This window comes from Callospermophilus lateralis, chromosome 2 (assembly GCF_048772815.1).
Source record: "Callospermophilus lateralis isolate mCalLat2 chromosome 2, mCalLat2.hap1, whole genome shotgun sequence".
Lineage (NCBI taxonomy): Eukaryota > Metazoa > Chordata > Mammalia > Rodentia > Sciuridae > Callospermophilus > Callospermophilus lateralis.
In genome coordinates this window covers 175,609,338-175,633,993 of record NC_135306.1, presented here as the reverse complement: position 1 = coordinate 175,633,993, position 24,656 = coordinate 175,609,338, and positions in this window count along the sequence as shown.

Genomic DNA, 24,656 nt, shown 5'->3' with positions numbered 1-24,656 from the left:
AAAATGGAATAGTGAAGTCTACTAGTGATAAATAAATCTAAGTCATTAGCTTTTCTAAGGATTTTTGTTAGTATTATCAGGTTTCTGTTTTTGTGGATAGTGAGTAGATAGTATAGTATATCTATAATAGTTACAGATAGTTGTTTATAGGTTTTCTCCTCCAAAATGTATTTATCAGGTGCTACTTTGCAAGGAAAACAAGTCTCAGTCCAAAGTCCAAATTCTGAAATTCTGCTACAGCTTACCTGTTTTTTTTTTTTTTTAAAGTAGTAACTATTCCTAGAGGAGCTAATATATGTGAATAAGCATATCAGCTTAGATTCATTTACCACAAGTAGACATTATTAGCCATTCTAAAAAGAGAAAACTATTGAGATTTAGAAATGTTAACTCATTTTGTCAAATAAGTAGAGCATCTGGTTTGAAAGGCAGGTATATGTAATTCCAAAATCTTTATTCCAAACCCATAATCATTATGTAATTATGAAATTCTGTCTCATAATAATGGCCACGTGATTATTTGTTACACTCTAGCCTTTGGAGGAAGAACTCAGCTCTCAATTCATGGCTGAGTTATCAGCACACCTTTTATTAGCTTCACCATTCAAGAATATTCACCTTATTAAACCTCCATCCACATTACTGCTCCTTCAACTTGGAGCACATTTCTCTGGCACAGTTTCCAGTTCACAGGTGGTTCTGGGTGGTTGATATGTAAGCCTTTTTTAGTTGTGTTTGCCTCACGTAGGAAGATGCAGGGCACCTTGTAATTCTACTATTTCCTGACAATGCTTTTGCCAAAGGATTCTGAATGGAATCCTGCAGAGAGAAAATTATAGGAAAGGGCTAAGTTGCTAATCTTATTAAAATAGTCCAATTGTTTGAACTCAGATGCTTGACAGCATGTGAAGATGCACCATGTAATCCAATCCAGATAATGTTTAGCCTAAAAAGGCACCACTCATACCCACTCTGGCAGCAGTACAGGCTGAGAGCTTTCTGGCTAGTACAACAAGATGCCTGGGACACTCTGGGACTTGTCTTTGCTGGGTAGGATGGCTGGCTTGCCCATTTTTTTGTTTTTCCATACACACTTATAGGCAACCTCGACAACATTGCCTATTAACTCCAGTGTTGTACAGATGTCTAATGTTCCACTGCAGTCCTTGAGCCTTTGCAGTTATCTGTACAAATGGCCCCAAGGCTCCCTGAATGGTACCTGGTTCTGTGGTAAAGAATCCATTTACTTTGGTAATACTGTAAGAATAATGTCTTAGTCCATTTAGGCCACTATAAAAACATATAGTAAACTGAGTAGTTATAAGCAACAGAAACTTACTTCTCACAGTTCTGGTAGCTGGAAAGTCCAGATTTGGTGTTTACTGAGGGTCTGCTTTCTGACTTTGTAGATAGTACCTTCTTGCTGGGTCTTCACATGGTGGAAGGGGCAAACTAACAAGAATACCAATCTCATTCATAAGAGCCCCACCCTCATAATTACCCCAATCACCTCCCAGAGGCCCCACTTCCAAATACCATCACCTTCTGGGGTAGGATTACAACATACGAATTTTGAGAAGATACATACAGACCATAACAAATAGTAATAATAATAAAGCTATCATTTACTAGGTGCTTATTGCATACCAGAGTCTTTACATACATTATTCTAGAAGAGGTCACAACAGCAGTCCTTTGAGTGGGTACTATTATTATTGTTCCCATTCTACAAAAAATGTAAAGTGAGGCTCAGAAAGTTTAGATGACTTATAAGATCCAAAAATTCCGCCTGAGTTTACTTGACGTTTACCCACTCTCTTAACCACTGTTCTCTCAGACAGTTCACCTCTGTATGCTAGGTTCTTTTTGATTGCAGCTACCATGACTTAGCACTGGGTTTGTCATTTCTTGTGAAGAAATCAGCACAGTGAAAAGAGTATGTATTTGGAATTGGGGGATCTGGGCTCAATTCTGAATCTATTATAGGCAAGCAATCTAATCTTGAACAGATTAAATTCCCATAGCCTGGTTTCCTTCTGTAACATGGAAATGATACAAACACTATCCAGTTATATTGTGAGTCAAATAAAATATCAGCTAATTGCTCAGTTCTGTCCCTTTCCCATAACACTTAGCTTATTATTGGCTGTGCAGGAATTCAGGTCCTCTGACTTCCAATTCTCTACTCTTTCTAGTTGACCAGATAATTTTTTAAATATATATATATTTTTTGTAGAGGAACATGATACCTTTATTTTAAAGTGGTGCTGAGGTTCAAACCCAGTGCCTCACACATGCTAGGCAAGCACTCTACCACTGAGCTACAGCCCTAGCCCAAGAGAATCTTTTGAGTTTCTGTTATTGTAGTATGTTAAGCCAATGTCTTTGGCCCTGGTTTAGTGGAATATGTTGAAGTGAGGTACATTTAAAGCCAAAAGTCTATTAGTAAGTGAAGAAATAAGATGAAAACTATAAAACACAAGCATAAGATACTTAAGTGGAGTCTATTTAACACTGGGGAAATACGTCAAGAGATTTTAAGGGCTTCCTTTTAGCACAGGAACTCTTATATATATTTTTAAATGCAGAAAATGGTACAATAAATTGTAGATAACTATCCACTAAACATGCTCAAAAATTAAACTGAAAAGATTACCTACTAGGTAAGACATACCTGCTGTCTGGCAACTAAACCATACACAAAACAAAAACCAAAGTCTCCCTATCTAGTCATCCAGTGATTATTGAGGCAACTTCCATGTATCAGACCCTGGTCTTCATACTAGGATAAAAAGTCATGTTTTTATGAATTTCATTTCTGTCAAGGGAGACAAGCGATGAGTAAGTTAAGTAACAACAAGGAAGAAGTGAAAGAGCTAGATGTTTCAATATTCACCCAAGGGAGTGGAAAATACATTCTTATAAGTGGGAGAATTCTTGGCTTATTTGAGGATAAGATCAGTGGAGGGGAGAGCAGGGGCAGGGGGGAGAAAGAGTAGAGAAGAATGTAGATACAGTGGTAATGGAAGTGGGGAGGAGAGACCAAGATCAGGTAGGCAGAGTCTTGAAGGTCATAAGAAGGACGTTGGCTGTTACTCTATGTTAATTTGACTAGATACATAGGCATTGGTAAGATCACTCTGGCTGCTTATTAAGAATAGACTATCAAGGGACAAGAACAAAAGCAAAGAGGCCAATTAGAAATCTATTTCAATAATCCAGGCAAGAAGCAGTGGCGGCATGGACCAGAGTGTGGACAGTAGGAGGAAGAGTTGGGTATGGCAGAGCTGATAGGACTTGATGAATCACGGGATGTGTGGTCTGAGTGAAAGAGATGAGTCAAGGATGACACCAAAGTGCTCTGCTGGAGTAATAAAAGAAGAAGGATGGAAAGATGTGAAGACAAATCCCAACTCTTGTTGTGCAGGAGACGGGGCCCTTCACAATCTGCTCTGTTCTTCTCTCACCATTTCCTCCCTGGAGCTCTGAGCCATCAGCAGGGTGCTGAATGCATCAGCGCTCTCTCTTCCACACGGGGCTTGGCTTTTTCCTGTGATACTTCTTACCCCCTTAACTCTCTCAAAAAGGGGATTTATCATCAGCGTATGATTGGTAGTGTATGAAGAATAATAATTGAATAAATTCCTAAATATTCCAAGTGGCTGAGCTGACATCTTGAGGATGTCATGGTGCCCAAAAGAAGTTCACTCAAGGCTGAGATGAAAGTGTGAACTGAAGAGCCTCAAGGAGGTCTGGGGATCCAGATGCCATAGTTTCTAAAGGCTGGGTGGGTAAGGGTGGAGTGGAGACCAGTGCTTTATCTGCTAGTGGGAATGTTGGCTGAGTCCCTTCCTGAGAATTGTCCTCAGCCACAGGGAACTTTATCTATGAAGGTGCTCCCTCAGGGAGCAGCCTGTGTCTCATGGCAGCTGAGGTTAGAATGCAAGCCCTGGCTTCTGTGATTCATTCTGGAAGAACACTGAGGCGGATTCTCAGCAACAGAACTCCTCAGACGACAGCCGAGGCTTGAGTTGAAACTATCTTGTAGGTTTCTTTCTCCTTCTGCCAAATTCTGCCTTCCACATCTCCTACAGAGGTATTTTCCAAGAGCACTTCCTATTAAGCATTCTATAAGCAACATTCCATCTTGGTCTTTCTCCATAGAACTCACATCTTATGTGACACATCTTTGACACATCTTATCAAAGGACAGAACCACTGTGAATTTTTAGATGTAAGATCCCTCTGGGTATCTCAGGGGTTTGGGGAATCATGGGCTTCAGGAGATGAGATCACTATGAGGCTGAGACCCTGATAATTGGAAATGTTCATTAGTGAAACTATACAATATAATTTCATAGAAGATTATTCTGTCTGGAGGCTAACAGATGCTCTGAAGCCAAATTCAGGACTCTAATTCAACAGAGAGATTCTGCTGATGTCACAAGCACTTGAGCTGTGTGTTCTACTGTGGGCTTTTTCAGGGTTTCGGTTGTCTTTTTTATTTTTTCCTTCCACAAACAGCCATAGAGCCTTGAGAGTTAATTCAGCCTTGTAGTCACTCCAAGGCCATCTGTTGTTCAAATTAAAATACATATTTTTAACTTTAACCTTTCAATCTCTAAAGTTTTAAACCTTTGCAATAGAAACAGTCATTTTGCAACAGCTTTTCAGCTTCCTGATTCAGTGACATCAATGAAAGGGTAATGTCAGTTTTGGGGACGTCAGTAAGGAACGTTGGCAGGGCTGACATCGGTAGAGGGACGTGGAGAATATACCAGGTTATTTTCTGTTCTTGCATGACATGGTAACGTGCTATAACTCTTGTTACTTAGAGTTAATCAAAACTCTGAATAGATTTTATGAAGGATAATTTAGGAACCCACATCTCTTCTGCGACACGAATAAATAAAGAAGGAGCTGGAAAAAATACTGCAGAATTTAAGCTCCTTTGTTAGTTCTATTAATCTATTGGCATATTCTAATGTGGAAGCCAAAATAAAATGTAACCAAAATGCCAATTTATTTATGAATGACTTATTTTTTTATTATTTAAAAAGTCATGCATGCTCCTTGTTGCAAATATGGAAACTATGGAAAACTACAAAGATACTTACCATCCTGGTGTTGAGAGAGAAACACCTTTAACATCTGATGTGTTGTATTCCTATTGAAAAAGATACAGTTAAATGCTTCTTAAATGCAGAGGGGTGGGCCATTATAACCCAGGATGTGTTATTCTTCATATTCGAGGATGATATTGCCAATCCTTAGTTAAAAGGAGCATATGTTTTGAATCTATTTCACCTTATTTTTTCCCACTAAAATTCATGATTTTTTGTGCCATCCATCTTACCTGTAACAAATGAATAAATTTGCTAAAGTTATTTTAAACTACATAAATTAAAGTGGTATGTTACCATTTTTAGTTCAATTTAATTTAACAATCTTTCTTTAAATGATAGCTATTATGTATTTGTTACTATGTTGGGTAAAGTGATAGGATAAGGTGGAATAGGGAGACACAAATAGAAAGATCATGTGGTTCCAATTTCTTACTTATGCAACAAATATTATTGACCACCTATTAAATGCTGGGCATTGTCCTAAGCATTGTTTATAGAGTGGGGACAAAGTCTCTACCTTTATGGAGTTTACCTTCTTTTGAAGTAAACAGGCAAAAAATACATAAATGAAGGAGTTGTGTTTCAAATAGTGGGTACTAATCATGCTTTTTATTTTTGTATCTTATGATGTTTTGATACCCAACAAATCTTATTGGACATAAAGAGAATGCTCTCCAGGGCTAGCCAATTCTTATGGATGGGGAAGGTCTCAGGAGTACACCTTTTATCTGCTAATCAACAAATCTTAAGTCTGTGGCTCCAACCATCACCTTTTATATAACTTACAACCAAGTCTGTACTTCTGCTGGCGTAAATTAACCAGGGTAACTAGCCCAGGAAACTAGAGACCACTCCCATAGCCCCAAATCTGCAAAATAATTAAAAGTAGGTGATCCTGAAGCGTTCAGTTCATTCTGTCCCAAATGGGGTTTTCCATGAAATTCCCCCAAAGACTCCAGCCTAATCATTCCCCTTGCTCCTGCCTTCTACAAATATTTGGTATTTCCTCTGGGTCTCTGGGTGGTGTGGCATGTCCCTTTCTCTTCGTAAATGTATATTTTAAGTTCTTATTTCAACGATGCTGGCCTCTCTCTGTTGCCACTTCTTACCTTCATACACTAAAGCATTGAGACATAGTGATAAGCACTACCAAAGCAATAGAAGAGAGGATTTTATAGAGAACAGCTAAAAAAAAAAAAATGCTATTTCAGGGTAATGATAAGGAAGTGCTTCTCTAAGGGGTGGTATTTTGGCTGAGACCTATATGGTAGAAGGAGCAAGACACACAAAGAATATTCTAAGTAGAAGTTGTAGCAAGGGCAAATATCTTAAGGCAGGACTAGTTTTGCTTGTTCAATGAACAGGATGCCAGGATGACAGAGGAAGAGATGAGAGAGGTAAGTGGGTCAAGGTTTATGAAGTGTCTTGGTGTAGAACAAACCAGACACACATGTAAATAAGCATGATGATGCATTATGAAAAGTACATAAAATTTGTATTTCTTTCAGTCCTCAGAGATTGCAAACCAGTATATGGAAAAGTTTGAATCCCTGGTACAATTCCAGGAACTTGGGCACAGTTCTGAGTAGCACTTCTGGATGCCCTTTAAATCATACTCTGGTCTTTCTCCTATGTTTTTTGCAAAGTAAGTCCTTGTAAAGCAAAGGAAGACTATTCTCAACCAGCAGTGTTGAGCGAAATTGTAAATGTTACACTGTGCATAATAAAAGCAAAAACCAAGCTCAAGGTGCATATCCCTGTGCGTTTTAGGGGATGGAGGATGGTAATAAGCAGTGAGCAGGGAGAAGGCAGTTCTCTTTAATAAGATCTTGTGGAAGCCCAGTTCACCAACTGTTGGGTCCAGAGCCAGCACATGAATCGTGATTTATAGGGTAGGCCTCCATTCTGATTAAAATGAAAACTAAGTAGCTTAATCTTGACAGCTTTTAAAAGCCAGATGCAAAAAGATACATCTACATTCGGTTTGGTGTAACATAACTATCTTCATTTCCCTGCTAAGTCCATGAAAATGTTTAATTTCTAGGTTCAGAAAACAGATGCCAGTTATTATAGGAAAAAAATTTTTAAATTTCCCCTTTCCCAAAACTTGGTGCTTCTTTTGAGCAAAGCTTGGGATGCAGCTTTATTCAGATAAAGGGGTGTGGGTGGAGAATAATTTATTAACAATAATAATATGAGCCAAGTTTTAAGCTTAGAGCTGTACAATTTAATACATTTATTATTTTTACAACTGTGTTCTGTAGCTAATAATATTCTCCCTATTTTATAGATGAGGAAACTACGTCCCAGAGATTGAATTACCAGCCCAAGTTCAAACAGAAGTGTGGACCCAGATGCTTAGTGGACCCTGCATTTGACTCAGTAGTGTTTGCCTCTCTTCTGCAATTCTCATCACATTACTCTGTCTTCTTGTGCACCAGTTAACCATTTGCAGAACAGAAGTAGGCTGATCCTACTTTACATGGCTCTCATCAGAACAAAGGATACAAACTATGGTTTGTAAAAGACTCCAAACATGACAATTTAAAAATCAGAAAATAAGAGGAAGCCATGCATTGGGATACCCCCAAATAATTGACATGCCTCATGGCATAGCAAAACAGATACTGGGAAAGAATGTGCACGCTGTGAGTACCAACTGCAGCAATTGCTGGTGTTTTCTTTTCCATAGACTTAGATTTAGATACATATTTCAAGTTAAAGTTAAAATGAAAACATTCAGTAGAGAAAGCATCCCTTTAAAGTGTTTATGCCTATATCTAGACCAATAGCATAATATATTCTCTCTGTAATACATTCTTTCTGTAATATAATTCATGTATAATTCCCTTAGTATATTTTCCCAAGACACTGAGAATCATAACAATCCATTAAATGTTGATTTTTGTCCATATTAATATTTATTCCATGCCATATTTCAAAAAGAATAAAGCCACATTAGAATATGCAAATAATTTAACATACACAAAAGATCACAAGTAAGTTTTTATGTAATACAAAGAAAAAAAACAGGAAAGGAAAATGGATGCAAAGAGAGGTTATGTTACCTGATACATGTGCTTTAAAGTTTGTTCTCTAGAATTCATGTGCATTGTGCCATTTGATTTTGACAAGCCCTATAAAGTGGGAAGGCTAAGCATTATTAACTCAGATTCGTAGATGAGGGAGGACACAGGTACAAAGAACCTAAATGTTGTTCTCAAGAATACAGAACTAGTAAAAAAGAAAAAAAAAAAAAAGACTATTCAGATCTAAGGTTCTCAAACTGCTTGCCTATAACACATGGAATCCTAATGCCCAATTCACCTAGATGGGAGATATTCCAGGGGAAGCAAGATGTAGATAAGGCATGTGTTATGCTTTAGACATGGTGTCCCCCAAAAGTTCACATGTGAGACAATGCAAGGTTTGGAGGAGAAATAATTGGGTTATACCCTTATCCTAATCAGTGCATTAATCCCTGATAGAATTAACTGAAGTGGAGGAGATGGGAATTGGGGCGTGGCTTTGGCATGTATATTTGTATGAGGAGAGTGGACTCTTTCACTCTGCTTCTTTATCACCATGTGAACCACTTCCCTCTGCCACACTCTTCCACCATGATGTTCAGCCTCACCTTGAGCCCCAAGAAATGGAGCCAGCCTTCTATGGACTAAGATCTTTGAAAACATGAGCCCTCAAATAAACATTTTCTCTTCTACAATTGTGCTGGTTGGGTCTTTAATTCACAGCACCAAAAAAAAAAAAAAAAAAAAAAAAAAAAAAAACCAACTGATGAAACAGAATGCCTTGGCCCTCTTGACTCTCTTTTGATCTGTCTTCAGGTATCATTTAAAGTTTTCTTGGTGCCAGTCAACAGCCTACACCCCCTTGCCAGAGCCTCTGGCCTCTACCACTCTCCAACCCAAGAGTTTCACTTGGGCTTGCCTCCTTGAACCATATCAACCTCTCCTACGGCATGAAAACCACACAGTCTAGTTTTCACTGCCAATTCTTGGTTAGTGAGCACTAGCTGAACACATAGATTAATGTGTTCAGGGAAATATAAGCCAAAGGTGATGACTGTACACAATGATGTTTTGGTTCCAATAAAATAAAGACCTTTCCAAAACAAGAGCATCCAAGGGCTGGGGTTGTGGCTCATGGTAGAGTGCTTGACTCACATGTGTGAGACACTGGGTTCAATTGTCAACCCTGCATATAAATGAATGATTAAAATAAAGGTCCATAAAAAACTTAAAAAAATATTTTTTAAAAATAAAAAGTTAAAAAAAAAAAGAGCATCCAAAACCAGAATGGGCTCCTTGGGTAAGGGGAGTTGTGCATGGGTCATGAGGTCCTATCTTTACTGTGGCTTCAACACAGACTTGATGCCCACCTGTCAGGAGCAGAGTGTACAGGGGAATAAGTCAGTCTCCACTAGTGGGATTCCATGCCTCTGACCCTGCTTCCAAATCCTTCAGTCTATGATTCGAAAGGCATTTGTGTTGATGTGCCTCACTCCTCTCAGGCAGCCCTTTCACAAGAGCCTTTGGAGTTAATGCCCTCAATCAAAAGAGTAACTGCAAGAGGGAGAATTCCCCAGGCCTGCTGGGGATGGGGTCAGAGAGATTTAAACACCTTTTAATTATACCATAGAAAAAAAAAAACCACTGAGCCCATATAACATTGCTTCCTGGGACAACCTTGTTCTGTTTATAGGTTCTTTCGAAAGCTTCTCTTTTTAGGGTGTTTAAAGGCTTTCCCCAAAAATCACTATATTGTATCTCTATTTTTAAAAGCTTAAAAGCATCTCTCAGTGAATTGAAATGCTGGGAAACTTCTTAGCGTTAAAACAGCCTTAGTCTACTCTGATCTCACAGTGGTTGTGTCCTCCAAGCCCAGCGGTGAGGCAGGAATAGGAAGGAGCAAGAAGAAGGGCAAGCGATTCCCTAGCCTGTGAACCTCCTTCCAAAGCAGCCCATGTCAGCATGTTTGAAATAACATGTGTTAATGATGCTATTCCTGAGTCGATCATGAAGACAGAGGAAGCAAAGCAAATGTAGGACCCTAGGACACACAGATAAACTCAACAGAGGATGGCACTAGTCTCACATTTCACATCATCCCCAGCCAAAGTGCAGAACTTTCTCTGACTCCTCACCATATTCTCCTCAGGCCCAGCGTTATTTGTGCCAACAAACACATGCCTGGAACACCTCCCTTGTGATAAACTCATGCTTGGTGCTGCCATTTAGAAATTGATAATCTGTTTTGACCATGCTGTTCAGAAAAGAATTAAAGGTAGTTTACAGAGGAAAAGCAAGGGTAGGAACATGAAATGAGGCTGACATAAAAATGCAAACCAGAGATGAATGGCTAAACAAAATGTGGTGTATAATACAGTGGAATATTATTCAACCTTAACAAGAAAGTCACCCCCAAAACATGCCATATCAAACTTGAGGACATTCCAGTAAGTTAAATCATCCAGTCACAAAAGAACAAATGTTGTATAATCCTATATAACAAGATACCTACAAATTCAGAGAGACAGAAGGTAGAACGGTGGTTTTCATGGGTTGGGGAAGAGGGAATGAGGAGCTATTGTTTAGTGGGCATGGAGTTTTAGCTTGAGATGATGAAAAAATTTGGAGATGGTTGGTGTTGGTGGTTCCTCAGCAATGTGAATGTACTTAAAGCCAGCAAACTGTACTCCTAAAAATAGTTAAATGGTCAATTTTATTTACATATATTTTGCAATAAATATACCAGATTTCAAAGACTTGGCATTAAAAAAGAATAAAAAGCATCTCATTACTTCTTTTTTTTATATTAGTGTCTAGTTAAAATGCTAATATTCTAATATTTTGGATATGGCAGAATAAATGAAACATGTTATTGAAAGTCTTTTTAAAATGCAAACAGTAGAAGGACTATAACATTAAATAACTTCAAGAGGGTCAGAGGTACATACATATCTGAAGTGACAAGTTCTGATTACAACATGGACTGAGTATGTTTGAGGCAACCAAGAGACTGTATGCCTATCTCTGAAGCATTCAGATTAAAGAAACTCAGCAAAACAAATAAGATGTGCCCTCAGTCTCAATGACTGGGAGGCAATGGTTAGTGACATCTGACATAGAATGTTACACCTTTGCTAAGGGGTGCGAATTTGGATTGAGCTCTCTAGAAGCTAATATGAAGAGAAAACCTTAGGAACATAGTTTATAGGGTTGTGAGATAAAAGCAGGCAACTATTCAGAAATACTTGTGCTATTGATACTGAGATAGGAAAAAATTCTCCTGAAGATTCCATGTAAAAACATTACAATGGAATGAGCAATAACCTTAGAGGCTGGGACAAGTCCCTTGGGATTTTTCTTGTCCTAGCCTTCATTTCAAAGCCATTATTTTATGCAACAATGTTACAAAACAGTTCTGCCACAGGCTACTGATCCAATGAGAGACCAAGTTGTGCTGTTAGAGATAATGAGGGATGAGTATTACTGGCAACCAGAGGAGGATGAACTTCCTGAGGCAGGTCATCAAGGGGAAAGGCTTTCTGAAGGTGATGGGGCAGCAGCTAGAACTTCATTCCTGATGGTACATAAGGGGTACTCAGGAAATACTTATTGCATGAATGAGAACGTAGATGTCTTTGTCCACTCCAGCTGGTATAACAGAATAGATTGGGTAATTTATAAACAACAACAACAAAAAAAAACCCTTATTGTTCATAGATCTGGAGACTAGAAAGTTCAAGATCAAGGCCCCAGAAAATATGGGGTCTGGTAAAGGCTGTTCTCTGTTACTCAGGTGGTACCCTCTAGCTGTGTTCTTGCATGATAGAAAGGACAAAGGAACCCACTGGAGGTTCTTTCACAAGGTCACAAATCCCATTCATGGGGGTGGAGCCTTCATGACTTAATCCTTCCCCAAGCCTCTACCTGTTCATATGATCATATTGGATAGTAAGTTCCAAAATATGAATTGGGGTGGGAGGGGGATACCAACATTCAGACCTTAGTAGCAGGGGAAAAATACAGGCATTTCAAGGACAAAAGGATAAAAAAAGTATTTAGGAGGGCAATCTGATAGGATATAGGTTAGAACTTTCTTAGTGGTAAGTGAAAAAAGTCTTATTTGACTTCATTGAAGAAGAAGGAGGAGGAGGAGGAGGAGGAGGAGGAGAAGAATAATAATATTGGAATCATATAGGAGTTAGTCACATAATTAAAAAGAAAGAGTTGAATATTAAACAAAGTAAACACAGATGAAAATGGGTCCATAGTGGACATGGAGATGTGTAGGTTCCCTTTCATAGAAGGATGTGTTTCCCAGATGCAGGCTGGGTGCTCGGTAGATAGAATTCAGCCAGCAGTTTCTTCAGCATTTGCCTCAGCTTCAGAGAGTTGTCTTGCCCAAGAGCATGCTCTTCCCTGGTAATCCCACATCCAGTGGCTGATCACCACAGAAGTAGAAAAGTCAGGCCATCTCATTCCATGCAGAACCATTCGAATGGCCATTTAAGCTTTAGAGCATTTTGTGAAGTTGGCCAAACCGTCAAACACGCATAAAGTTCAATTTCTCCTTCCACCCAATTCTGTTTCCTCCTTGTCCTTCCAGAAATCTTACCCCCTAATAAATATCCTAGACCCCAAACACCATCCCAGGGTCTGATTCCATAGAAATGAAGCTTGAAATAGGGAAGACAGTAGAATGAATCAGATATAACTTCCCTCTGTTCATATATGAATATACCCCCAGTGGAACTCCACATTATGTACAACCACAAGAATGGGACCCTCACCAGAATAAGTTATGCTCCATGTATGTATAATAAGTCAATATATACTACTGTCAGGTATATCTAAAAAGAACAATAAAGGAGGAGTGGGGGAGGAGGAGGAGGAGGAGGGGTGAAGTTTCAACCACGTAAGAAACACAGAGAACAAGGAATGAAGTGCTACCAGGATCACTCTCTGTGTTTCATCTCTCCTATCTCTTTGCTTGTTTCTCCCACTTTAGATTGTCTTTACCTAAATATTGTGAAACCTGAACATGAAGAAGTTTGGATAGCTTTAGCCACAGAAACAGTCATATTGTGATTACTCAGTTTTTGATAAAAATTTTTTTTGAATCCTAGAAATGAATGAATAAGGTCTAAACGAATTAATTCTAACCTGAAAATTAATGTGTTATAATTCACCAGGCTTGGGTCAAACCTGTTTCATTGAAAGCAATAGGCCTCCTTCAAGCAAATCTTATTTAGGAACACCAACATAACAATCAGATATCAAACGAGCTGCTGATTTGCAAGAGTAAGGGCCCAGAATCCAGTCTCTTGTCCTTCTCAAATTCTATTTCCCAGCAACCAATGATTCACCTTGTTCATTCATTCAACAAATATTCAGTAGACACTTATTCTGCCTTGGGCCTAATGCTATGTTTTGAAAACACAGTGAGTGAGTAAAAGCAAACACAATGCCTATTTCTAGAGCATACTACAGGTGGTCTTGGGACATAGTTTGAAACACAGCATTCTGGGCAATTGGAGAAGGTGGTTAGAGAGAAGAAAACAGAGGATTGGGATAGAAAAGTGATGTTGTAGAAATACTGACTTAGTGGTTTTAGGTGTTGTCAACTAGATTTGGGGAAGGCTGGCGATATTGCTTAATTAGAAGTCCATTGAAAAAGCTGAGACAAGAAATACTGAGTCTAACCTACAGGAAATGCAGAGAAAATGAAAAGGAAGAGTGGATATGGAAATATAATGTAGGAAAAATTGATGAGTCTTGGTGACAACCTCTTAATGGATCTGGCTAGTGTCTATTAAAGCATGATATTAAAGCAATCCCATGAGTGTTTATAGGTACTAGGTCTGCTCTACACTTTTTCATCTCAATCAAATATGTAGTATATTCCAATCCACATCGCTGCGCTTGCATATTAATCATTCACATGTTCTCCACAGCTCACTGCAGCCCCAATCTTTCAGCACTCTGACACTCACACATATTTCTCAAGGTTCCAAATACAACACTCTGCTGCCTGACAGCAGCCCAAGCCATTCTTCATGTCCACTTTCTACACAACTGCAATCAATATTACATTCCTGAAAATTTAAGTTCAACTGATACCAAATATGCTTTTAGCCAAAATACTGTTCTCTAGCTTACCCAGGACATATTTGTGTCATATAAAAAAAGATTTAATGCTCCTTTTACATGTTTTAAGTTCATGAATAGTTCAATGTAGGATTATATAAAACAAGGTCCACTTTCTGGCTTTCATAATGACTTGGTACTTTTGAAGCATCTTTGAGCTGAAGATGCTTGAACTTCCTCCTTGCATATTTACTTTGTAATTTATATTTTCTAAGAATTTTTCAAGAATCTCTCTAGGAAGATCCTTATAAATGAATCATTGCTACAATGCCTATTTACTTTTCAAAGTTGTAGGAAACTGAAGAGACTCTATCCTAGACTTCCTTACTTAAAGCTTATGTTCTTTGGCTAGTAGAAGATAACACAAGAATAGGTAGGGACATTTAATATTTTATGACAATTCAACAAAAGATATCACTGTCATTTTTGTTACTTACTAAAACTCTGTTCATAGATAAACCACTGGGTGCTAGGTTAAAACTTAATTCTTCGGCTAGGTGTGATGACACACACTTGTAATCCCAGGGCCTTGGGAGGCTGAGGCAGGAGGAGTGCAAGTTCAAAGCCAGTCTCAGCAGCTTAGGGAGTCCCTAAGCAACTTAGTGAGACCCTGTCTCAAAAAAAAAAAAAAAAAAAAAACTTAGTTATTGTGGAAGTGCCTTTGTCTATGTATTAGAGTTCTATGTGCATGTTCCTAAGTATCTACCCTGGTTGCAAGACACTTGAGGGCAGAGATTATGTATTATATGTCCTTATATCTCACATACTACTTTATTGGGCACAAAGATTACAAGCCACATTTTGCTCACTTATTTATCCATTTGATAAATATTTATTGAGTACCTATTATGCACTAGGCACAGCACTAGATACCTGAGATATTTCAATATATAAGAAAGACTCAGTTTCTGTCTTCATGGGGCATACTAGAACAAGAAAATTGACATTGAACAAGTAGGGTCTTGTAGAAATAGTAGTTAACAATAATATAACATGGGATGAGGTTTCCAAAAGAGAAGTACAAAGGGTATGGAAAACCACTTACAAACTCTATGGGAACAGTGTGAAAACCACTACACCTCCCATCTTTTTCTTCCTGACTTCCCTTCTCCCCTGCCTCACTCCTTCTTGTGTTTATAACTGAAATTGGTGTCAGTGACATAAAGTGTATATGAGTGTTCTAATTCTGTATCTCTTGGCTAATCCCTTTTTATCCGCTAAAGTTAGTTGGCACCTCAAAGCAAGTAGTTTTGGTGACCTGAGCCTAACACTGGTGGTGGCTCCCAGAGGGGAACAACTGAGAGTGAAAAGCCTGCATTTATTCATTCAATTATTCTGCAAAAAATTATGGATGTTTTTTTTTGTGCGTTAGTAACTATGAGAAAATAAAGGGCTAAGGAAAATATTAAAGATCTTCCCTGTCCACATGCCTGGTGTGACCTTCACGTGTCCTTGATGGGACATCTGAAGCATGCTGACTGACTTCTGCTGGGTTTGGCTCCCTCAGGAGAACTCAAGACTTATCTCAAGGCCATCATTCCTTCCCTCAGGGCATATGGCCACTCCTGGGGGATGAAGTGTCCTTGAGGGAATCAAAGGTCATGCCAGTTATTAGAATGGGACTTTCTTTGATCTAACTTGTATTTAAGGAGCCCCACTGGGAATAAGACTCTGGAGTCTCACCAAGAAGAGGACACTCTGCCTAGGACTTCCCAGTGGGGACCCCGAAAAGCTGCTCATGAATCCCCAGCTACATGACTTCAGGTGCTGGAGTTTCCCTGATCTGGGGATGTGTTTTCTTCTCTTTCTCTCTCTCCTATCACTTTTGCTTTTGCTCTTGTTTCAATGTTATTACTAATATAAATGCTAGCTTGTATAAAGAGAGTGTCTTTATGGGCTATTGGATCCAACCTGCCAAATTCAGCAGCTACACACATCCGTAACACTTTAGTGTTATAGAAAACCAACACTGTCATCATTTGAGGACACACATAGTTGGAGATGTATTTTACACAAAGTATTGTTCAAATAAATATGAAAATATAAGAGCAGTAAGTCCTATGCTATTGTATATGGGATTAGGAGCATAAATAATGGGGTAACCTGACTTTTCTAGCACATCCCACACAACTAATCTGTGGCCTGGTAGTTCCCAAGACCTGAACCCTCAGTGTTCACTCACACTGAAGTCAGCTACTGCATTGCCACCTTCAGGCCAATTTTTTTCCATATTTATATAACTCTAAATATTTAAAAGTTCTCCCTTTTGTGAAATCTGAGTTTTCCCTCTGAACATTATCATTCTAGCCACTGGAGTTACACACAAAGAAGTCTACTCCTCATTTTTTTAATAAATGTTTACAAAGAGATAACAACATTATCCCCTTTGAAACCTTATTTTTTGAACATTCAATGCTATGATGTGCTTATAAGTACCCACATCAGCTTTATCACTTCTCATTGGACATATCATACAGTCCAAGCATGCCTCTTCGTGGAAAGCATTGCTAAAAGATCCCTGTGCCTACTGTGCCCAGAAAAAGTCATAATCCATCTTGACACAGCACTCTAAGAAGCTATGTTGAATGTTAGCATGCTCAGGGTGAAATCTGGCTATCCAAGCCTAGCAGTGCCCCTCCAAAAGTAAAGTTCACAGAAGTAAGACAAGGCTCCAACACTGGGTTTTTACAGAGTCTAGACCAGCCCTCATTCTAGCTTCATTCTGAAGATTCTGCACTGTTTGCAATGCTTCCTTACCCAGGTGTTCCTTTACCTGGCATGCTCCTACAAATCATGTGTGGAGTGAGACATCTAGACAAAGGAGTTCCTATCTTCCCTCCACTTTTTACCATTTTCTATCTTTGCCACCTGATGCTCATTACAAGCAGTTGTAAAATATGGCTAACAATGTAGTGGTTGTGAGGAACAATGTAATAACGCAGGTAGGTTTAATGGATCCTTGATACATTTTCTAGTGTCTTTCTTTTCCTCTCTCCTGATGATTTATGGTCTAGGACAGTCTTTTCCTAGTTTTAGATCAACCAAAAGAAAAATTGTAAATCACTTCTGGAAAACTTTTTCTTAACAGATTTGAATAAATGAAAAGACATCTCCTGTTCTTGGTTCAGGTAAATCAACATTATACAGAGATGTCAGTTTTCTAGAAGTTAATTTATAAACAACACAATCTCTGTGTAAACACCAACAAGCTACTTCATGGAGTTAGACAAGCTGATACCAAAGTTTACACAGAGAAATAAACATAAGAATAGGTTTTTAAAACACTAAGAGAAAACCATAAGAAAGAACCAGCCTTACTAGATGTTAAAACAAATATAAAGTTTCCATGATTAAAATCATTTGGTACTGGTGCCTGAATAAATAGACCAATGAAATAGAAAGTCCTGGGTTAGATCCCAAAACATGGAACCTAGTTTATGATAAAGGGGACATCTCAAACAACTGGAGTAAAGATGAACATTCTTTAATAAATAGTTTTAGGACAACAGGGTAGCCATTTGAAGGAAGATAAAATTAGATCCATATCTTACATCAACCATATAAATAAGTTTCAAATGAATTAGGGATCTGAATTTAAAAAAAACAAAACATTACAAATACAAGAAGCAGCCATAGAATAAATTCTTCTTTAAACTTAGTGTAGGAAAAACTTTCTAAGGATGATTCAAAATCCAGAATCAACAAAAAGCAAGATCGATAAATTTCACTATATAAATGTCTTTGAATACTTTGTATAACAAAACAATATAATGAAAAATCAAAAAGCAACTGACAGAGACAAAAGATTCACAACATAGATAGCACAAAGGGATAATAATGCTAATATATGAAGAACTAATCTAAGTAAGTATGAAAGATAATGTCATGATAGGCAACTTGGAGGCTAAAGAAAAAATAACTTTGTATACATGCTTTTAATCCAAAGAATAAAATAAAGAGGCATATGTTCATAATGATATAATAAATAATCAAATAAATAAATGAGGGAAAAGCAAGAGCTCTTTCACACAAGTTCCAATTGATAAACATAGAAGGAAAGGGAAAAAATAAAGAATTACCATTAGATAGACATCACAGTAATAATTGTTGAAGACAAGATCCACCAATGGATACTAAAATTACTGGGTAATATTTTGAAGAGAAATAGAGTTTGCATAGTCTGGAAGTATCTCACCCAAGATACTTATCAATTGCAATCATTTTATAGGGGAGAAAATGGTCAGACACCAACTTAATCAACTGAGCAAGGTAAACATGACCAGCAATAAGACATGTCAATATCATGAACTCAATATGATACACTGAGAAAGTTATAATATCATTCTTGTAGTATTGTCACCAAAAACAAACAGCCTCAATCTAATCACGAGAAAATATCAGACACATCCCAATAGAATGACATTCTACAAAGTAAGTGAGCAGTATTAATCAAAAGTGTGAATGTAACAAAAGATGAGGAAAGACTGAGAAACTATTACAGGCTGGACTAGAATAAGGAGAAATAAAAACTAAATGTGATATGGTATTTTCCTGGGCCTCTACTATTTAAAAAGAACATTAATGGAAAAATTGGTGAAATTCATAGAAGGCATATAATTTAGTTTCCAAAGTTACCAATGTTAACATAGTGTTCTTAACCGTTATAGTATGGCTAAGACATTAGTCTTAAGAGACATATGGTAAGGAATAGAAGGTAATTCTGTAATATTTTTCATCTATTTTACAGATCTAACGCTGATTTAAAAGAAAAAATTATTTTTTAAAAATCCTAATAGGAAGTAGAGAAGACTGATAGGTCTTATGATGTTAGGAATCCCCAACAGGGGAGGTTGCCCAGTCCTTAAAACTCTGGGGCCTTTTTTGCCTATGTTTATATAAAAAGCTTCAGTCTGGGTCTGCTAGTAAGTTGAGAAACATAGCCTCTACTCTAGTGATGAGGATGACATAATTACTGAGTTCCAGGGCTCCCTTTACCATCCTGCCTCCTCACTGACCTTGAATAATAATAAGAATCTAACTAAATCATAATGAATGACCATCTGACCTGAGTCGAAATTTCACTGTACAAAAATTTTCTAAGGAAATGTAAAAAATAAGGCTCTCTTAACTTGTCGTTTTTTAAGAAAAAAAAATTAGATGTATACTGCAGAATTACTTTTCATAGCCAATGGGTGAAAAATTAATATCTCAAACTAGGGAATTGGTTAATAACTTTTGGTAGATCCATATTGTGGAATGCCAACGAATAATTAAAATGTTGTTGTTGACTAATTATATTCTAGATCATGTTCCCAAAAATTAAATAAGTGATATATATATATATATATAAATATCATCTATTATATAATAAATATATATATCACCTATTATATATATGTTACACATATATAAGTATTTCCTATCACTCTACTTAGATAACAAGATTGAGAGAAAATGAGAAAATTTGGTAAAAAAAAAACGTTCTTTAAAATGTTAACAGTAGACACTATTGGGCTGGGATTGTGGCTCAGTGGTAGAGTGCTTGCCTCGCATGTGTGAGATATTGGGTTCGATCCTTAGCACCACATAAAGAAATAAAGATATTTTTAAAAAGAGAGTAGTCACTATTGATTGATGAACATATATCCTGTTCTATTTTAAATATTATTATTTTTAAAACAAACTAAGGAGACTTCTGGTTTTAAAATGGTGGAAGAAATACATTTGTACCCCTTTTCTTCTCCAAAGTCACCTTGCAACAACAGGCAGAAAACAAGTAGAAATGGAAACTATGTCTTTGACAATACTAGGAAAACTAAATCTGAACCAATATATATGAGGAGGGAATTGCCCAGTGTAGAGACCAGTAGAGTGGCCCACAGGAAGATAAAGCCAAGACCCACCTGAAAATACAGAGCTCAGACAAATCCTGCAGAGCACCTGTTCTCCTAAGATGTGGGAGAACCCAAGAAGAGCAGCTGATGATTCCTTGTCTAAACAATGATGTTGGAACATGCAAGCTTATAGTTGAAACTTCTTTGGTCCTCATTTGGCACTCAGAGAAGTAAGGAATCTGGGGCTGCAGAAAGAACCACACAGACATCTCAACAGAAAACAACCTGTTGGAGAGATGGGGCAGAATGGAGAAAGATTCAAGCTGACCCCTTTGGTTAACAGTGAAAAAGTAAAGTCCAATCAATTATCTTGTACACACACCCATACTCACACAATCCTGTGTTATAAATCTTATTACCATATTAGTTAAGATTAGGTTTAGCTATATAAAAACCAAAAAGAAGCTTTAGAATGATAGATGACTATTTTCTGTCATTGAAAAATTTCAAGAAAAGGATTTGTATGATGATTTCAGTTTGTCATCAAAGAAACAGCTCCTAACTTTCTGCGCTGATACTTATGTGGTTTCCATGTTACTGATCACCACACAGTCACCTAATAACTTTTGGAGCACTTTTGGATAGATGAGAAAGAAGACCCCATCCCCTTCCTACTCTGAAGGTGCTTATCTTGAAGCCACAATCAACACTTATGTATTTTTGGACAGAGTTTAGTCACATGGCCATAACCAGCAATAAGGAAAGCTGGGAATTTTAGAGTTTTATCTGGGCACAATGACAAGGAGTAGAATTGGTATCTGTTGTTATAGAAGGGAGAAATGGATGTTAAAGAATGTAATCAGTAATTTCTGCCATGATTGCAAACGAGATAAACAGCTTCACAGCTCAGAAGCACAACCTTGTCTTGTCTCCTGAGAACAGGTGTCAGAAAGAACATATTCAAAAATAAGGAGTTATTACAAAGGAACCAGTACACAAAAATACATGAAGATGTCCCAAGCAAACAAAGGAAATACATACACAAAACAATTGCTACATAAAAAACTGAATGTTGACAGAGCAAAAATGTTGCCATAAGGCAGATAAAATTATGATTAGGCATATTTCCATAGAATTCAAAGAACTTAATAAAAAATTTTTAACAATCTTGAAGCAAAGATACAAGAGCCAGGGAAAGGATGAATAAATGTTACTAAAAATACTATAAAAAAAGTGCTACAAAAGTAAGCAAAATAAAATAAATGCAAAAAAGAACATTAGAAGCTCACCAAAGTTAAATAAAATGGGGATAATTAGCATCTTTGGATTATAAGTGTCCAATTCTACATTCAATCAAGATATCATTAAAAATAAACAAAAATAAAAAAATCAAATGTATGGTATGCCCAGAAAGATGATGTGGGATAGTTGCAACTGAGAAGATATTAGGTTCCAGAGTTGGAGAATCTGTGGGTGCCCCCAGGAAAAAAAAGACCAGGTCTTGAATGTGGGTAATAAAATAAAAGTGTCAATGGGAATCTAGTTGAAAACTCCCCAGCTTTTAACTTTATATGATAGAGGAGCAATAGCTATAAATATCTTGGAGTCCAAAGATTTTTTTTTAACTAGCTAAACCAGTGGTCAGAGAACCTTTTTAGTAAAAAATCAGATGGTAAATGTTTCAACTTTGTGGATCATACGGTCTCTGAGTCACAACTACTCAATTCTGTGGTTGTGAAGCAGACATAGACAATAGTTAAATAAAAAGGCATGGTTGAATTCCAATAAAACTTTATTTGTAAAAACAGTCTGCTGGATTTGGCCCATGGCTCATAATTTGCTGACATCTAAGCTAAATAATCACTCAAGACAAAAGAGAAATATTTTTTTGAGGCTGCAGGCTCTTTAGCGGTACAATCCTCATAATCTAAAATGTTAGAGGATAAACTTCAGTGGACAAAAGATAAATGAAGAAACTCAAGCAAAAATACTGGCAAGAAATAAAAAGCTAAAATATGCTGTACTACCTGGAGAACAGAAAAAGAGGCATACCTTCCGGCTTCTTTGGCAAGTGCTTTAGAGGCCCCATGACGTGAAAGGATAATTCAAGAAACTAAGACATCTGTTGGAACCATAAAAATTATGATCAGTTCTAAATAAAGAAGGTGATGTCACTTTCACAGAGCCCTTTTAAAAGCATCTAGCGATTTACAGGGATATTTGGATTGTTAACCCACAGTGACAGCTGAAGTAAGAGGACCTCTATATTCTCACATGTAAAATGAAGGGTTGAATTTAATCAGATCCTCAGTGCTGGCTGCTCATTAGAATCACCTGAGGTTTTTTTTTTTTTTTTTAAATGCCTATTCCTGGGTCCCATCCAAGACCACTTAAATTAGAATTCTGATATGCCACAAAGGGAAAGAACCAAGGGATGAGATGGTTTTTGAGGTATTTTAATTATCATTCAGGCATTTAATATACATATATGTACATATATGTAAATATATATGTATATACATATATGTAAATATATATGTACATATATAAAATTATCCAAAACTTAGAAACTTGGAAATGTTGCATAAAAACAGCCAAACTACTTAGTCAATTTTCAATGTGTGTTTCTACAACAGAACTTTAAAGTGGGCATTCTGGAACAAGCCACAGAAAACCTAAAAACCTAATGCCATCTAATATTAAAGAAACTGGTAATTTCTTTTATGAATAAAGAAAGAAGTGGGTAAGTCCTTCTGACAATGTAATTCATTTCTTACTTTAAAAATAAAAGTATCCCTAGCATACAAGTTGTAAAATATCAAAGTGTTTTGAAAGTTAAGGTTCTTAGGATGTTTGCTAGATTTTAAAGACCATCTCCATAAAATACATCCCTAATTTATTTTTTAAATGGCTTACTTCCAGAAATTAGCAAAATCAGAGAGAGACTTAAGAATATAAAGGAAAATAAGTAAATCTCAGGAGAGAAATGAGAAAACAGATAATCATAAGTATTATGATGTCAACAGTTCCAGTTAGCCCAGGGCGAGTCTAGTGTGCACCTGTTATTACAGAGCAATTATGAATGGTGCTTACTTTCATTCTCAAGCATTTTTCTAGTGTAGGCAAGAAATAATATGGCAACTCTGCCATGGATGATGACAATAACAAACGAGTCATATCTCTTCATTACATAAGACCCAGGGACCCATGCTAAGAAATATATTGGTGATTAATACTGTACCCTAACAAGAGGAAACAAGATCTTTACAGTGATTGGGAATCAATCTTAGTGTGTAGCATGAGGAGTGGGGAGCTAAATCATGTAACAGAGTCAACAGATAATATTTTCACAAGGGCACCCACGCCTAGAGATATTGAAGGACAGATACTAGAAAACTAAATTGCAGTTGTTGGTAATGGGATTGAAGAAGCTTGGATGGGGATCAGAAAGGACTTGCTAAGATGTGGAGAGAAAAGCAGATCCAAGTATCGGGGTGCCAAAGACCAAATCTGGTCAGGAACAAAAAGGGGAATGAGAAGTCCCAGACAAGAGCTTGGGAAAGCTTGGTATAGGATGATTTTGCCAAGGAACTTCTGCTGTTTGCTCCAGCGTTTTATTGACCTGATCTCACCACAAAGATATCTTAATGCATTAAGTTTCTGGCACTCAGATAGAATTGTAATTTGTATAAAAAGTTTTAAATGAAATCTACTCTAAGATTTCCTTAATTCAAACCTTTAATTAATTTGAACTGTTCAATTATTTTTCTAAAAAATTTCTTTCCAAATCAGGCAGCTTGTTTTTAAAGAACACTAATCAGAAGGTCATTGTCCTGTACTCATGTTATTTGATCGTCTAAGATTTTCATGCATTAGGTGGAAAATTACAGTCTGCAGAAAGCACAAAGATAAAGTATCAAGTCAGTCCCCCCAGGGCAATCCTGATGTGCACAATCAGTCAATGGAGGGGCAGATGTCACTCTCACGTCTCTTTCATATCCAAGAAGGAATGCGTGACGATGCTCTAAAAGTGAATAATAACATTTTTTAACTCAACAAATATTTATTTAGCATCTACTATGTAGATGGCTTTATACCTGCTTGATAATTTGTGGGAGTGTGTGAAAATGTGAAAAATGAACTACAACAGCAAAAAGTATTTATTTAACAGTAATGAACAAACATCCCATGGGATCCTTGATCTCTTCATTCTGAGAATGGTTCATTGCTTAGGCTCCTTTAGAAGGCACAGGCTTGATCTCTAAGTGAGTAGCCTATGACCTTAGAGAAAGCAGAGAGCAGTCTTTTCAGCTGTGGCTTCCCAGGTGCTTCCTTTCCAGACACTCCAAAGCCTCAGCTTCTCTTCTTATCCTAAGGGTTAATGAGCCAATTCCCTTCCAATAAATTCTGCATTTGCTAAGTTAATTACAGTTTGTTGCAAGTAAACAGAATTTTCTGTTGACTAAGACACATAACAATTTCTGAACGCTATAAATAAACAGAAATTTCTGGTGACTAAGACA